Source organism: Fukomys damarensis, unplaced genomic scaffold (genome assembly GCF_012274545.1).
Source record: "Fukomys damarensis isolate Sample0158 unplaced genomic scaffold, DMR_v1.0_HiC HiC_scaffold_37, whole genome shotgun sequence".
Lineage (NCBI taxonomy): Eukaryota > Metazoa > Chordata > Mammalia > Rodentia > Bathyergidae > Fukomys > Fukomys damarensis.
The window spans coordinates 45,553,148-45,569,034 of record NW_022900949.1 but is presented as its reverse complement, the minus strand read 5'-3'; the positions used below and the strand labels follow the sequence as shown (position 1 = coordinate 45,569,034).

The 15,887-nt window shown below is 38.1% G+C and overlaps 1 protein-coding gene and 1 pseudogene across 1 annotated transcript in view; both read left to right on the top strand.

Moving 5' to 3' along the window:
* Positions 1–15,887, top strand: part of Cpne4 (copine 4) — a 522,029-nt gene that overhangs the window by 88,015 nt on the left and 418,127 nt on the right. The gene's annotated exons all lie outside the window — the stretch shown is intronic.
* LOC104863219 lies at positions 9,116–10,523 on the top strand (annotated as a pseudogene).

Sequence of the window (15,887 nt, the reverse complement as noted above, 5' to 3'; positions counted from 1 at the left end):
GTGAGAGAATGAAAAGATGAAAATAAAGTGTTTGTAGATGGGGAGGGGAGGAGGGGGTGAAGGGAGGGCAGAGGTAAGGGGAAAAAAATGAGAATCAAGACTTGCCATGTAAAGGTACATGATCCCAACAATGAATGTAACTGTACTGTATCCCTAAATGTACCAATAAACTCAATAAAAAAAAAAAATATAAAAAAAAAATATTAAGACAATCAAGAGAAGAGAGATAAGAGTTGAGGGAAAGCTTCTCAGGGTTTCTATGGTAGTCATAAGTCTAAAGAAACAGTTATTCATCAGACTTTTAAAAATCATTCTAAGAAGGTAAATGCTACTTTGCAATGTGATATTTTGCAAAGTAGACTTTGTCTAGTAATGTAAATAACCACTCTACATTTATGTCTTTTGGAAACTTGGACTTTAATCTATTCTGTTGCAATTTAAAATATTTGTATTTAAGGAACATATGGAGGTAAAGGTACTGGGAAGATGGCAGGCTGGAGATGTGTCACATCACCCTCCAACTCCCATTTAACTACTGCTGAATTCAGTGAGAGCAATGATTGGTAAGATGGCAGTCATTGTAGATGTAATTAAGGTAACTTCTCTTGGGATTTTTGGATAAGAGAGCAAGCTCAGGACTTTGTTCCCCTTTGAGCCAGATGAGTTCTAGGAAGTTAAGAAGCTGAGAGGCCAACAGTAAAGAATGACCAGAGATTAGCCTAAGAGAGATGAAAGGACCTTCTTAAAAGAGAGTCAAATGTGATCTTTGAAGAGCCTGTGGGATCTTCCTGGACCCTGAACAACTGTCAGGGAGTGAAGAGGGTGGGATTAAATTCCTGGGACGGGGATGCCATTAGTTCTTGCAACTCAGACACCCTGGGAGCAAAAAGTCTCCCTCTAGGAAAAATGAATAGAAGGTTGGTGTCAGTTCTTTCCTGGCCCACAATGACAGCTACATATTCCACTATTTGCAATTCCACTGCTGTCACTTTCTATCTTGTGTGACTTTTTTTGATTACTGGAGGGTAGGAAAAGTATGGAAAATACAAAACTTTATTAGTCGGTGAAAGTACTAGAGAGGCCATAGGAAGGAAGATCAAACAGAAAACCCTATACAGACGTCACCTAGTAAAATTCAGCAGAAGGTATGCAAGATGACAAATGACACCAATAGGAGTACTTAAGGAATTTTCTTATACAAATAATCACTAGAATTTTGATTGGAAATTATTTTTTAAATGAAAAATACTGAGCGAATTATTTCACTTAAGAAGTAGAAGAATGCCCTGGAAGATGAGTGGGAAAACTACTTCAAAGCACAGAAAAAGGACACATAAGATATGAAAATAATGAGGGTTGCTAAAATACTTGGACATCAGTCCCTGAATCCTAACATAGGCATTTGAGAAGGTCTACAGAACAGATGGAAGGGAAGCAATTATTTAAAAAAAATAAGAAAGCTCAAAGAGCTTGAGTCTGTAAACTGAAGGGCCTTGCTAAATTCTAAGCAGGATTAATTAAAAAAAAAAGACATACACTGGGTTTTTTAAGCTTCCAAGTTTCCAAAATGTGATGTAACTATCAAATCTTTCAAAGAGTGAGAACTTACTGGCAAAGGAAAAATAGGATAAAACTGACATTAAATTTCTCATCTGCAACTTTAAAGGCTGGAACATAATGGAAATATGTCTATGGGAAATTTAGATTTTCATGTGTAGAATAAGAAAAGAGATGATTCCTAGTGTGAAAATATATGATTTAGAAATGTTAACTGGTGCATTGAGACAGAATTTCAAAGACAAATAAATATCCTTACTGATACTCTTTCTGTATTGTGCATTACACATACACACACACACACACACACACACACACACACAGCCCTTTAATTGAATTTTTTCTCAGTCTTCACTATGTTCCTTATAATTCCCTCACCAGCGTCATAGAAAATAGTTATTGAAAATAGAAATACTTGAAAATAACAGATTTAAAGAATCTTCTGTATTATCTGGTCTGAATTTCTCTTTTTTTAAAGACCAGTAAACAGTTAAGCAAAACTTCATAAATAACATCAAAAGAAGCAGGACAGGAGCACAGATCTTATTTCTAGCAGAATGGCATTTAGAGTCAACTTGGGAGAAATCCTTCAGTTCTGTGATCTGTTCTACATCCTTCCAGTACATTGATTTGAAGCAAACTTCAGGGGATTTCTGTGGTTGACAACTGAAGAATCCTAACTTGTTCACTGTCCACTGTTCTTGAGTTACAATAATGACACATACTCATTCAATCACTAGCCTGATAAAATTAGGACTGACCTTTTCCTCTGATTTCAGTATCAAATTTTCTAAAAAGGATTTTTCTGCATATGACTTGCCCACCTTTTAAACTTAATAGGCAGCAAATCAAACTCAGATTGTCATTTTCAAACTTGTGGTTTTTCTAATGCACTGTCACAGATAATGCCATTACCCCAAAGATGCAAATTACTTCCATGAAACAGCACTCTCTTGATGCCACCGTCCTTCTCAAAACTCTGCTGTCTTTCTCTGCTGCTTACAAGATCACAGTTACACTATGGCCTAGCATTCAATACCCCACCAAACTTGGCCACTTCATTGCCATCACCTTAAATGTCCTTAATATTCATACCTGTGACAATCCTAGACGTTCCATCAAAAACAGTTTCCCACAGTGACAGAAATGTCTGCATGCTGCGTGCAATAAAAAAGCTCTGGGGCTGTATGTTAATTTCACTAATGCTACCTGTAAGTTTCTTGAAGATACAGTTATCTATCTGTAAAATGTATACTTTTTCTTACTACTAGGCCAGCCCTTTCATTTTATTTAAATAAATGAACAAAAATGTAGCATAAATAATTTTCTGGATTTGATAATTGCTATACTGCTTCCAGATAGCAGGGCAAGGACTGGGGAAAATTAAATAAATATTATAGGCTGAATCCTTAAGTTTACCACTTTTCAGGAGTCCCTCTGCTTGTTGATGCTTGTAGCTTTAGCGTCTTCAGCTTTGAGGACCAGTCCATGCAATTGGGAGAGAAGCTGACGATTTGGGTGGAATTTTATCTGCAGAATTGGCTTCTTTGTTTAACTATTGGAATGTCTGAATGTTTAATTCAAATCCTGAATAGTCTGTTCTTTCCACTGTTTGTCTGTTGCTTAAAAACAAACTTTTAGTATCCCGGGGACAGGGGAGATATATCTCTATCTTTATTTCCATCCATTCATCCATCTGTCTGTCTGCCTATCTATCTATCTATGTGTCTGTCTGTCTGTCTGTCTGTCTATCTATCTATCTATCTCTTTAAATTTACTTTTGTCCAGGAAGATGAATTAGAGAGATGCTAGATTCCACACACTTTTACATGACAAACATGACAGAGAGAGGGGTTTGTGTCAGACCTGAATTGGAGGGAGATATTTCTGTAAAAATGCTAATGTCTACACTTACTGTGTCCCCTCCAACCTAGTCTATCACTATATTATTATTCCATGGAATGGTTCTTCATATAGCCTACTTATTCTCATTATCAGCATGTAGGTCTCCATAAATCTTTAAACAGATACCTCATACATTTTGGAATGTACAAAATGCAGGTGCACTCTTTCCAGTCCACCTGACATTTTGTGCCGTTCCATTCTAGAAAGGAAAACACTGTCTGGTAGACGCATTTCTTTATTATCCCCTCCTAACTCAAACCCCAGATCTTGCCCTGCAGACAGTCACAGTGTAATTCCACGAGCCTGGAGATTCCACAGTAGCACAAACCTGTGTAGCCTTCTCACAGTCAGTCCCTGCAGAAAAGCGTGATCTTCACATATCTGGGACCTGCAAGTAAGTAATAACTGAGTTGAGAGGCAAGATTAAAATGCCAGGCTGCATTAAATACTCTCAGTGCTCTCCCCCAGGCCAGAAGGCATAAGGATTTTTGTATGTGCATAACTGTGGGTTCTTTCTCCATCTCCTCTCTTCATTTCTCTATTGTACTCTGACATTAAGTGTCTCCTTTCATCCCTCATCTGTCTATACTTTGTCCATGTGCAATAATTCTTATCCCTCCTACTTGTTGGCTTTTTCATCTCCAGACTTCCTGTTTGAGTTCACTTTATTTTTAATAGAATTTCTTCTCTGATTCTCTGCTCTCTCCTCCTACTCTCTGTGTTCTTTCGCAATCTCCCGGCTATAAATAACCCAAGGCATCCAACATTTTGCTCTTATGGAGAAATGAATAATTAAAACTCCAAAGGAAGACACGTGGATTAAATCAGGCACTTAATTTCTTGAAAACACAGCATTTTATAGTGTCCTGTGCAAATGAATGAGTCACAGCCAATTACCTCAAGAGGGAAGAAAGCTGAGGTTTGGTTCGATCAGCAGAGTATTAAAAAAGCCAATGTGCTAATGAATGTCAGATATTGGACAGGAATGACAGTTCCAAATTTGGCAGCATGAGCCTCGGAGTCCCAACTGTGATGCATGTGATGTTGACAGTTTACTGATCAGTGGTGCTGTTTCTTTATTTTTCTTTTCCATAATGAAATCCTGCATTTTCTGAGCTCCTGCTTGCCAAGTGCTCTTCAAAGGCAATTCATTTGTAGAAATACAGTAATCTGGTTGGTGAGCTGGAGAACTGAGAATCTTTTATGATTATGTTAAGGTGATGAATTTGTGAGACTGTTTAATAGAAAATACTTGGAAAGTAATGAATGTATTTCATGTAGGTGATGTTTTAGGACATCCTTGGGGATGGACAATCTATAAGGAGGTCATGGAGATTTCTGTGATATTGGGCAGTTACTGGGATAAATGGTTCACACTGGCTCTTCTTGTTTTGTAAGTTCTTCTTGGCTTTTATAAAGATTGCCTTGTTTCCTTTAGAATAGTCTTATTTTATAGTACCTTCAATAACACTGAATCATTCTTACTTATGCAGTAGCCAAGAATGTGCAGGTATCACACCAGGCAGTGTCCAGGTTGGATCTGCTGGATTGTGAATGAACTTTCTGGTGGAAAATGCAGAAGCATTTTCAATCTGGATTAAGCTGACAGAACCTTTCCATTGGGAGGTATCATATAGAGAAACACAAGGAGTAAAGGCTTGGACTGGCCTTAGAAATAATAAGCACACAAGAGAAATATTGGTAATTTACAGAAATATAGAAGGGCTCATGGCCCCAAATGTAATGGCTCAATCCATGAAATAGCTATGCGTTGGAACTTCTTCAAATGAACAAGCATATATGTGTGTTTGTTTTGAGAAAAATAAAATAAAACACCGTACCTTAGAGGAAATTACTGTGAGATAAAAGTTAAGGAAGAGTAGCATCTTAACAGTTGAACAGTAAAGAGGGCAATGCATTTTTATTAAAAAATCATGTGGCAGCAGCATGTACCTTTGGCTAAATGTACTTTCTTTTCAAACATTGAGTAATGCTTTTTACCTATAAATGACAATTTCATTATAGAACAGATTTTTTAAAAACCTATTTTATTTCCACTCTCTCTAGCCTCTCAATGAAAAAGGTCAGGCTCTTTGGGAGGATTAGAAACTGAGGAAGCTAATTACTTGCTTTAACTTATTCAGAACTTATAGATGGCTTTAGGGTGCAGAGTGAGGGGCTTTCCCAAAGAAATGAACAAATCTTCAGGAGAATCAATTAATTTCCTTTACCTTCACTTGCTACCTATGTGAAGAAAAAGTCTTAGTATAACAGCATTGTGGGGAAGGGCTGGAGGGAGAAATCACAGGAGCAGATCTGTCTTCAGACCTCCATGTGAATATGAATTGAATTGCCTAAGAATCTTATTAAAATGTGGATTCTGGTCTAGCAGGTCAAGAGCAGCTGCCAGATGCTGCAGCTGTTGTTGCTGGTCCAGGAGCCAAAGCTTACAGAAGCAAGGAGCTGACATTTCCAACTGCACTTTGAAATTTAATGTTATCTTTCAATTTTCTTGTGTAAGTTTATACTTTACAAAATATGAGATGTGATTGACAAACATAGTGGATGTTTCAAATTTTAAAAATGTACTACAGTTAAATACATTGCTATGACTCTTCCCTTCCAATACTCCGCCTTGCTTTCAAAACACTTATTTCATTATTCTTGCCACTTTCTGAAGCAGATCTGGAATTCCTCTTTCCTGAGTTCCTTTAGTTGATGTCCTAACTTGATTGAGATTATTTGTCTCTCATGGTCATTTTGATTTTGGGGAAGAGCCAGAAGTCACACAGTGCCAGATCCAGGGACACAGTACAAAACTTTGATGAGCCTGCCTTGCCTTTGGATGGCAAGAAGCAATAGCCTTCATTGTATATTTTATCACATTGGGCAAAGACATGACAGAGGGCTTGCAGAACTTCTTGAGAAAGTGGCAAGACAGGTAGGATGTGTATCTGAAACCAGAGGGAGTATTTTTGGGGAGAGTAATGGTAATGTGTCTTATTCTATTATTTTTAAGTGCAAATATTCACTGTATGTATTGATGACCCCCCACATAACCACAAAACTCAGCTTACTGATACTTTGGTTGAGATTACATTACATCCGCACAATAATATTTGTTTTCACATTAATATTTAGTTTTCACACTTCAGATCTTAGGCATATGTGAATTTACATTTTATCTAGATTTAGACTTTATGTTTTTATTGGCAATAAAATAATATTTTTGAAGGTATTTTAAATTTCCTATTCCACTGTTAGTATATAAAATACTAATGATCTTTATATACTGCTTTTATGTCATGCAACTTTATGAAACTCACTTATTAGTTCTAATAGCTTTTTTGTAGACTTGGGATTTTGTTTTAGATGGTTAGTCATTTTATTTGAAGGTTGACATAACATTATATTTTCCTTTCTAATCTATATTTGTTGTTGTTGTTTTGTTTTTTTGCTTAGTGAAGATCTCCAGTGTGATATTGCATAAGGGTTCCTTACTGGTTCTTTGAAACTTGAAAAATAATTACAAATATAAAAGAAATCTAAAGGTAGTACCTTAAATTGAAGGACTATTATCTATTAGCACATCTTTACATGCTATTTTCATAGTTATTGCAGAAACCTTTCTAGAGTTGATCTTTTACCCGAGAGTTTTGTTTCTGCTCCTGCTATACTTTTCAATGCTGGTATCTACGTGAACATTCCAAATTTCATGCTAGGGAAGGCAAGAACTCAAGTTTCTGAAGCCTTGCCTTCTGTCTCCGCTGCTACACACAAAACGGGTGTGTTCTGCCTAGGCAATCCACACGCAAACTGCACAGTGATCAAATTATATAAAGAAGTTTAAATAAACATTGATTACAGTAAAAGACACATCGCCGTTAACCCCTCTCAGAACCCTCCCCTTTCTTCAACCACACTTATTCCGTTGCTCTTGCCACCTTCCGAAGCTGTTGCACGAGTCCATTTACATGAGTGCCTCTGTGGAGTCTGATAAGGGAGTACAGTGAATGTGGCTGCTGAGTGCTATCTGCGGAAACTCAGGCTTGTGAAAACATGTGGGTGTGTCCTCCCGCCCCTTACTCCCTGAGTCTGGCGTCCTGTGGCTCCTGGCTCTTTCCCAAAGCCAAAATGACCATGAAAGGTAAATGTTTTAAGCTGATGGAAGTCACTGAGGCAGCCTTGAGGGTGCAACGAAAGACAGGACTTCCTGAACGGCTTCAGAGAGGACGAGAGTGATGGGATAGGTGTGCTCCAAGTGAGGGGCAGTATGTTGAGGGGGTTTAATAGCCATGCGTCTTACTGTAATATGTTTTTTAAAATTGAAGCATTCACCATGTATCTGATAATACCATGTAACTGAAAGTATTTTCCACTTCTTCAAAAATCATACTAATCATGAAATACAAATTGTAAGCTTCCTGTGCCCTTTTAAGGCCTTCAACAAGGATAGCATTTATCAATCTGCGTAGCTTCACCTAACAAACGACATATCAAATATGCTGTTCCTTCAGAACATTAGCACCACCTTCATGGATGAGGTTAAGGAGAACAGAGAAGTGTCGTATGGACTCATCTCATTACAATGTAATGCAATTCTTTATTTTCTAGATCTGTCGCAAAGGCTCCTGTTCTAGCTCTGCTATATACTGTATCCTCCATAGCCTTTCAACTTCCATTGTCCTATTAAAAAATCATTATCCATTTATCATGGACAAATAAATGACACAGAGATAGAAAGAGGAAAAGGCACAAATAATTATTCCTGTTTTGGTTTTTATTTTTTAATTAGTACATGTGTGCAGCATATGATTACATTCCTCATGAGGAATTGTTACATGTACGTACAACATCTAATTCTTTATTTTTTCATCCCTTTCTCTTCCCTTTCTATGCCTTCACACTATTTCTTGGTCCCCTTTCTTTTTGCAAAAGACCTATCTCCCTTTTTACTATTATCTAGCTTTTATTTTGCTCTTTATTTATATTTTGTGTTTCTCATATAAGAGAAAATATGCAATATCTAATCTTATGTGTCTGAGGGATTTCACTTAACCTTGTGGTCTTAAGATGAATCTGTTTTCCTACAGATGACTCAAACTTATCCTTCTTTATGGTAGAGTAGTACTCCACTGTATATAAATTACATTTTCTTTATCTTTTTGTCTGTCAGTGGACATATAGGCTGTTTCCAAGATTTAACCGTTATGAATTGTGCTGCTATAAACATGGGTATTTATGTATCATTGTAATATGATGTGTTTAACTCTTTTAAGAAGATATCTAGAAGGGGAATAGTTGGGTCAAATGGAATTTCCAGTTTTAGTTTTTTTGAGGACTATCCACACTGATTTCCATAGTGATTATGCTAGTTTACATTCCTAACAATATTGTAGGAGGGCTCTTTTCTCCTTGAAGCCTTACCAGCATTTGTTATTATTTGATTTCTTGATGATAGTCATTCTTTCTGGAGTAAGATGAAATCTCATTGTTCTTTTAAATTGTATTTCTCTAGTGGCCAAAGATGTTGAACAATCTCTGGATGCTGGTAGAGGAAGAGGATGAGGAAGTGTGGGTGCTGCTGGCAGGAGGCCCCTATGAGGCCTGCAGGGAAGCCCCTGCCACCTCCCAAGTGCTATTGGCCCTTTGAAACCCTAGCTGCCGGATGCACCAGCTTTTGCTGTTGCTACTGATATGCATTCTTGCCTTTGGCCAGTCCTTGGTGCCAGTTTTTGGGCAATTGGAGGGCAGTCAAGGCTCTAAGCTGGAAGACTTGTCCTGCTCCTGTATCCTCTAAGTTTGAGAGGACAGCAGCTCTCTCCTGGGGACATTGGTAGCTATTTTTGCTGTGATAATCCTGCTTCCCTTCATACTCACATCCAATGGGATGCAGGTGAATACTATAAAATTCAGGCTGCTGTATGCCTGGTATTCTTGGCCCAAAGTAATTTTGTATTTCTTGGGTGGCTTTTTGATAGACCGAGTATTTGGAATATGATGGGACACAATTATTTTTATCTGCTTTTCATTGGTCATGTTGTTTTTGCTGTGGGTGGGATAGTTAATGCTTTTTAACTAAAAGAATTGGGAAGGTTTGTTTTTGGGATTGGTAGAGAGTCCTTAGCAGTTGCCCAGAATACATATGCTATGAGTTGGTTTAAAGGCAAATAATTAAATGTGGTGTTTGGACTCCAGCTCAGCATGGCTAGAATTAGAAGCATAGTAAACATGAACCTCATGGGATTACTATATTCTAAGACTGAAGCTTCTTTGGGTTCTATTGGTCTCACAACTTTTGGGGCCACACTGTTGATTGGGGGTATAACCTGTATTCTTTCACTAATCTGTCTTGGCTCTTGCTTACTTGGCTTGGAAAGCAGAGAGAATTCTTCATAAAGAACAAGGAAAAACAGGTGATGTTATTAAATTAATGAATATAAAGGACATCTCCTTACCCCTCTGGCTGATATTTGTCATCTGTGTTGGCTATTATGTTGTGGTGTTCCCTTTTACTGGACTCAGGAAAGTTTTCTTTACAAAGAAATTTGGATTTTCTTCCCAGGCAGCAAGTACAATTATCGGTGTTGTATATGTCACCTCAGCCTCCGTGTTCCCTGTATTTGGGCTCTTGGTGGATAAAATGGAAGAATATCATTTGGGTTCTATGTGCGGTAGCCACCACTCTCATGTCGCGCGTGATGCTGGTCTTCACGATGTGGAACCCTTGGATTGTTATGTGTCTCCTGGGACTCTCTTCTTCATTGCTTGCCTATGGATTGTGGCCAATGATGGCATTTTTAGTTGCCGAACATGAATTGGGAGGTGCATATGGCTTTATGCAGTCTATTCAGAATCTTGAGTTGGCTATCATTTCCATTATTGTTGGCATGATATTGAATACCCGGGGATATTTGTTTTTAGAAATTTTCTTCCTTGCCTTTGTTTCTGTGGCACTTTTGTCTGTGGTCTTACTTTATTTGGTGAATCATGCCCGGGGTGGAAACCTAAATTACTCTACAAAACAAGGGGAAAAAATGAAGCTTTTTCTTATCGAATGAGAAGTTCAAATGACTGTGTCATCAGACCAGGATGTGCACTCCACTGATTTGAAAAATCTCTCTTTTTTTAAATGTAGAGTATAGTCATGAGGAAAATAATGAATGCAAAGCCATATTTATATTTCAGATGTACCTATTTTAAGATTTGTGAGGACTGTATTTGTCTGTATCTTTTGTATTGTGTGTTGCTAGGAATTCTATGTTAGAATAGGTGAATCAACCGTGAACAGTTCAGGAAATCATTCTGGAACATCCAGGTGAATAAGGACAGTTAAGTAATATAAAACAATAGATCTTGTATTGAGATAGTTTTTAGTAAGTACATTTTTGGAAACATGGCCTTTTGTCTTACTTCAAAAACTAGAGGGTGGAAGGCTATTTCATATGAAATAAATGAGGGCACTCTACAAGGCTTTCCCCTTGTGATAAAGAAAATGATAGGCATTCTCTTCACATTTACCACTAGCAGACTGTGCTCTGCTGTAGTTAGGAGGGTACTGAGCAGTTGCCTTTTGGAATTTCTCTTATGGGTACCCTAATCACCTGAGATATAATTGTATAGTATAAACCTTTGTATATAGTAGTTTTTCTTATGAGCTAGTCAATAACTAAAAAGTATTATTAAATGTAAGATACTGCTGTAGCTACATGGATAAATAAAAGCATTGCAAAATGAAAAAAAAAAGACATTGAACATATTTTTCATGTACTTATTGGACATTTGTACTTCTTCGAGAAGTATTCATTCACTTCAGTTGTCCATTTTTAATTGAGTCTTCTACTTTTGGAGGTATAATTCTTAATTTTTCGTATATTCTAAATGTTTGCCCTCTTTCCAAGCAAGAAAAAAATTTTCCCATTCTGTACGTTATCTTTTCACTCTCTTGGTGGTTTCTTTTGCTGTGCAGAAGCATTTTAATTTGACAGGATCCCATTTGTTGATTCTTGATGTTATTTCTTATGCAGTAGAGGTTTTGTTCAGAAAGTCCGTGCTTATACTGTGTCTTCAAGAAATTTTACCTATTTTATCTTCCAATGAATTGTTTCTGTTTCAATATCTTTGATCTATTTTGATTTTAGTTTAGTACATGGTGAGATATACTGTATAGGTCTAGATTCAATCTTCCGCATGTGGATAGCCAATTTTCCTAGCTCCATTTATTTAAAGGGAGGCTGCCTTTTCTCTTGTGTGTTTTTGGCCCCTTTGTCAAAGAGTGGTTAGCTGAATCAACACCAATAATTATTCTAATCAATATTTGAAGAATTTCCAAATCAGATATTTATTTTATCCTGCAAGGTAAAAGAAATGAATGAATAATTCATTCCATATTCCATTCAATAGTTGCATTATTTTATTGTAAAGTCAAACACTTCCTCAAAAACTTTTGTAGAATACAGTTGTTACCATGTTTGCTGGGGTATTTTACAGAAAAAAGAACTGAACACAGCATTTATTCCAAACATATTGTGCATATTCAACATTTATTGTACCTTTATGTAACAATGGCAGTTAGGACTTTGTTTCTTAAAAAAAAAAAAATGGCTAGAAAGCAAAGCTCAACTAAGTCTTTAGACCAATAATTTTTAAAGGAAAATTAAAAGGCTTATAATATGCACAATCACAATTTAAAGATTGAAATATTAGGAACCAGGGATATAGAACTTTTTCAAAAGGTAAGAGGACCAGGGGATGGAGGAAAGGGAAGGGCGTGGGGCAGAGAGAAGATAAAAAGAATGCAGATGTGTTATGTACCTGTAAGAGCTCCCCATGAGGAATGTGGTCACTATGTGCTGCAAGCACACACTCACACACACAAAAAGTTTTTTAAAAAGTTTAGAACTAGCAATTTAGAGATTGAAATGACTCAGGAAAATAAACTAAACTAAAGCAAATTTATGTGTCTTTTTTTTAAATCCTCTGAGATGCAGGATTCTGAGCTCTCTGATTTTGGTTTCCAATTGTTCACTTTGTGCCATCAGAGCTTGTTCATGTTGGGCTACTGACCTGTTTGTCAAATGTTTAATATAATTTTGCTTTTTGATATTTTAGACATGGTGTTGTCTTAAGAATGACATGTTTTATCAGTGTACAAAAGTTTTATTTATTCTTCAGGTAACACCATTTCAAATTTCATTGTCTTTATTTTTCTTTCTTTATTTTTTTGAGACAGGGTCTCCTGGTCCTGAACTCACTGTGTAGCTGCAGCTGGCTTTGAACTCCTGCAATCCTCCTGCCTCCGCCTCCCAAGTGTTGTGATTACAGGCGTGCACCACCACGCCTGGCTGTCTTTATGGGTTTTTTAGTATATACCATAAGAGAAAAAATGTCTTTCTTTTGCCTTTCACAAAAATGGTCCTTTCTTTTTAAAAATGTTCGATATAGTGTCTTTTTAAAAATTAGTGCCTGTTGAGTGAAATAGACATACAAATTTAAACACCATGTGGTTTATCTCATATGAAAAACTCAAAATACAAATAAAGAGCAAAGTAAAGGACTGATAAAAGGAAACAGTTACAACTGCTGTTCTGTAAATGGGAAGGACACCAAAAGTCCTCCCTCTTTTAGCACTAATTTTATCCCATTTTTTTTTTCTTCTTCCCACAGCTGTCTCAGTGATAGATTAGGGCATTACAAAGACAGGACTCTTGGCTTATTGATTCTCAAAATTGCATAGTGTCCTTAGTACTCCCTAGGTATTTTTAAAAACAAGTCATTTGCATTCGAAGCCTCTGGTGAACCACTCATGGTGTTTGTTGTGAGCTCAGTGTTTTGAATTCCGGAGTAGCATTTTGTGCTTGGAAATAACTTAAGCTACCTACACTACTTGTGTGCATTTAAGGACACTTATTTAACCGTTAGGGACTGCTGTGCATTTTAAACCGTCCTGTGTTGGTGTTAAGCCTTATCATAGAAGCCACTGAAAGGTTTCTGTTCCTCCAGGAGGGCTCCTCTAGGTTTTAATTCCTCTAGCAATGCAGGTGTGCTACTTTCTTCTGCGGGTCATGTTCATCTGCCACCCTTCATGGGGGCTCCTGCCATCATTCAGGGCAGAAGCTTTGAGTGCACCTTTAGAATACATTGCTCTGGGAAGTACAGTGGGCATGCTGCAAACCAGCAGAGCACGGTCATAAGCAGTCTCCTAAACGTACGTCTCCACATACAGTGACCCCCCACGCGACTTTAGGAGTGCTGAAGGAAGGAAAGAAAGCACACGGAGAGGGACGATTTGGATTTGAGCTTTTGAGCTTTGGGACTTCGTGTCTGAAACATAAGAGGGCTTGGGACTACACTGATCTATGGTTGAACCTCTTCTAAAGCTGTGCTGACATGGGAAGCATTACCATTGCTGCCAAACTCTGTTTCAAATTGGTTGATTTATTCCAAGCGGTAGTCCTATATTTGGTGACTGTAACCAAAGAATAAACTCGCATGAAATGGAGATTCTTTTGACAAGCCTGGAGACTGTGGAAACAGGGATAGTGTATCCCACTTTTGTGAATGATGCATCCATTTAGGTCTAGGTCAGGGTCTGTCCATATGCTTCATGTATATCTGTAAACTCGATCCACCTCTGTGTGCACAGCTGCCTCCTTTCCAAGCAGATAATCATCTCCCTTTCGTTCTCTAGACCAGCCTTCTCTCCAATAGGGTTTCCACACTGTGGTTGCAGTGATCTTTTTAAAAATGCAAATCTGATTATGCCACCCCCCTGCTTAAAATCTTTCAAAGACTTCCCATTGCTCTTCAAGGTAAGACCAAAGTCCTCACTGTGGCTCTTCAGGCCTTGTCTTCTCTGGCCCCTGCTTGAAGCTGCAGCCTCATTGCTTACTATTTCCCATGACTCCTCACCGTCCAGCCACATAGGCCTTTTTTCAACAACTCAGCGTCACTGCGCCTACAGCACTTATCTCAGTTGGGACGAGGAAATGCTCATGCATTTTATGGTCTCATATCTGCGTGCCCTGGGGGATGAGTAACAGGCATCTTCTCTGCCTTGTTCATGCCTACACCATCTACTGGTAGCACAAGGCAGGTATTCACTGAGACATTTTTAGTAAAGGGATACATTTGCTATTCCAGTTACTTGGCTTCAGTAGACCTTAAAGATGCCTAATTCAGGGCATAAGGTTCATCACCTTCAGGAGTCAGATAGGCGTCCAGAACATTATAGGCCCTAGGCAAACATTTATAGCACATTGACTTTTAAATCACCCCCAGCACTAGTCCAGAGTGTTGGGATTCAAAGTGGGATCACTCCCACAGCATCAACACTGCTTGTGAGCTTGTTAGAAAATCAGAATTTTATTTTTGCCTTTGCTTAAATATCTGCCCCTCCAAGACCTCATAGTCATAGGTAGGGTTTTTCAAAGGTGGCTGAATTTAGAGGGTGTGATTGATTCATAGTGCAAAACTAGGATTAAGAGTGCTAGGATTAAGGGTGGGTGGTTACTAAATCACTCCATTGATTGACTTGGCACCATTCTAATCCCAGTAGCCTGGATACAATATAAGGGACAGAAAGCAGCTTGTCTTGTCTCTTGCTTGCTTTTCTACCACCATAAACTGTTTCTCCTCTGTGATGCCTGTCTGCCATGCCACCTTGCCTTGGAGCCAACTGATTACAGACTGAAACCTTGGCATACTGTGAGCCAAATAAACCTTTCCTCCTTTAATTTGTGGTTGTTGGGTATTTTATCTCAACAATGGGAAAATAACGAAGACAGACTGATACACAGACAAAATAGTGACCATCAGTGAAAGCTTTCATTACTATATCTTACAGGTTTCTGTTGACTCTTGTGTCCTCTTGTAGTTGATGAGTGTGTTATATCACTTATTTGGCTTCTACTGATCATTGAATTCCACTGATTACATAGTTATTCAAGGTATTTTCCAGATATTTTGTAGGTACAAGATGTGATAAAAATATGGTGAATGTTAAATAAAAAGTAAAAGATTATTTCAGTAAAACACACATGACAGGGCCAGTGATTTAACTCAGTGGCACCAGGCCTGCCTCTGTGTTTGGTGACGGTTAGGGCACATGGAGGAGCAGTGCTTTGAAGTGGAGTCATCTGGGATGCTGAGGTGTACCTAGGAGCACCAGATCAGCTGTCAGCCCACTGAGCAGCTTCTGGCTGCTTTAGCAGGGGTTCTGGTCATCGTAGGACTTGGAGACTACTGCATATTTCACCTATGTCTTCAGAACTGCAGTAATTTGTGATTTAAAGACACAGTGACTCTCCCAGGGGCCTTAGACACATTGATGTAAATCAGCTGGTTCCCAGAGTCCTGTGCAGTGCTTGTCTTTACTGGAGAGTGTGGCTTCTTTCATTTTCTCCTGGAAAATGATATTGGTATTT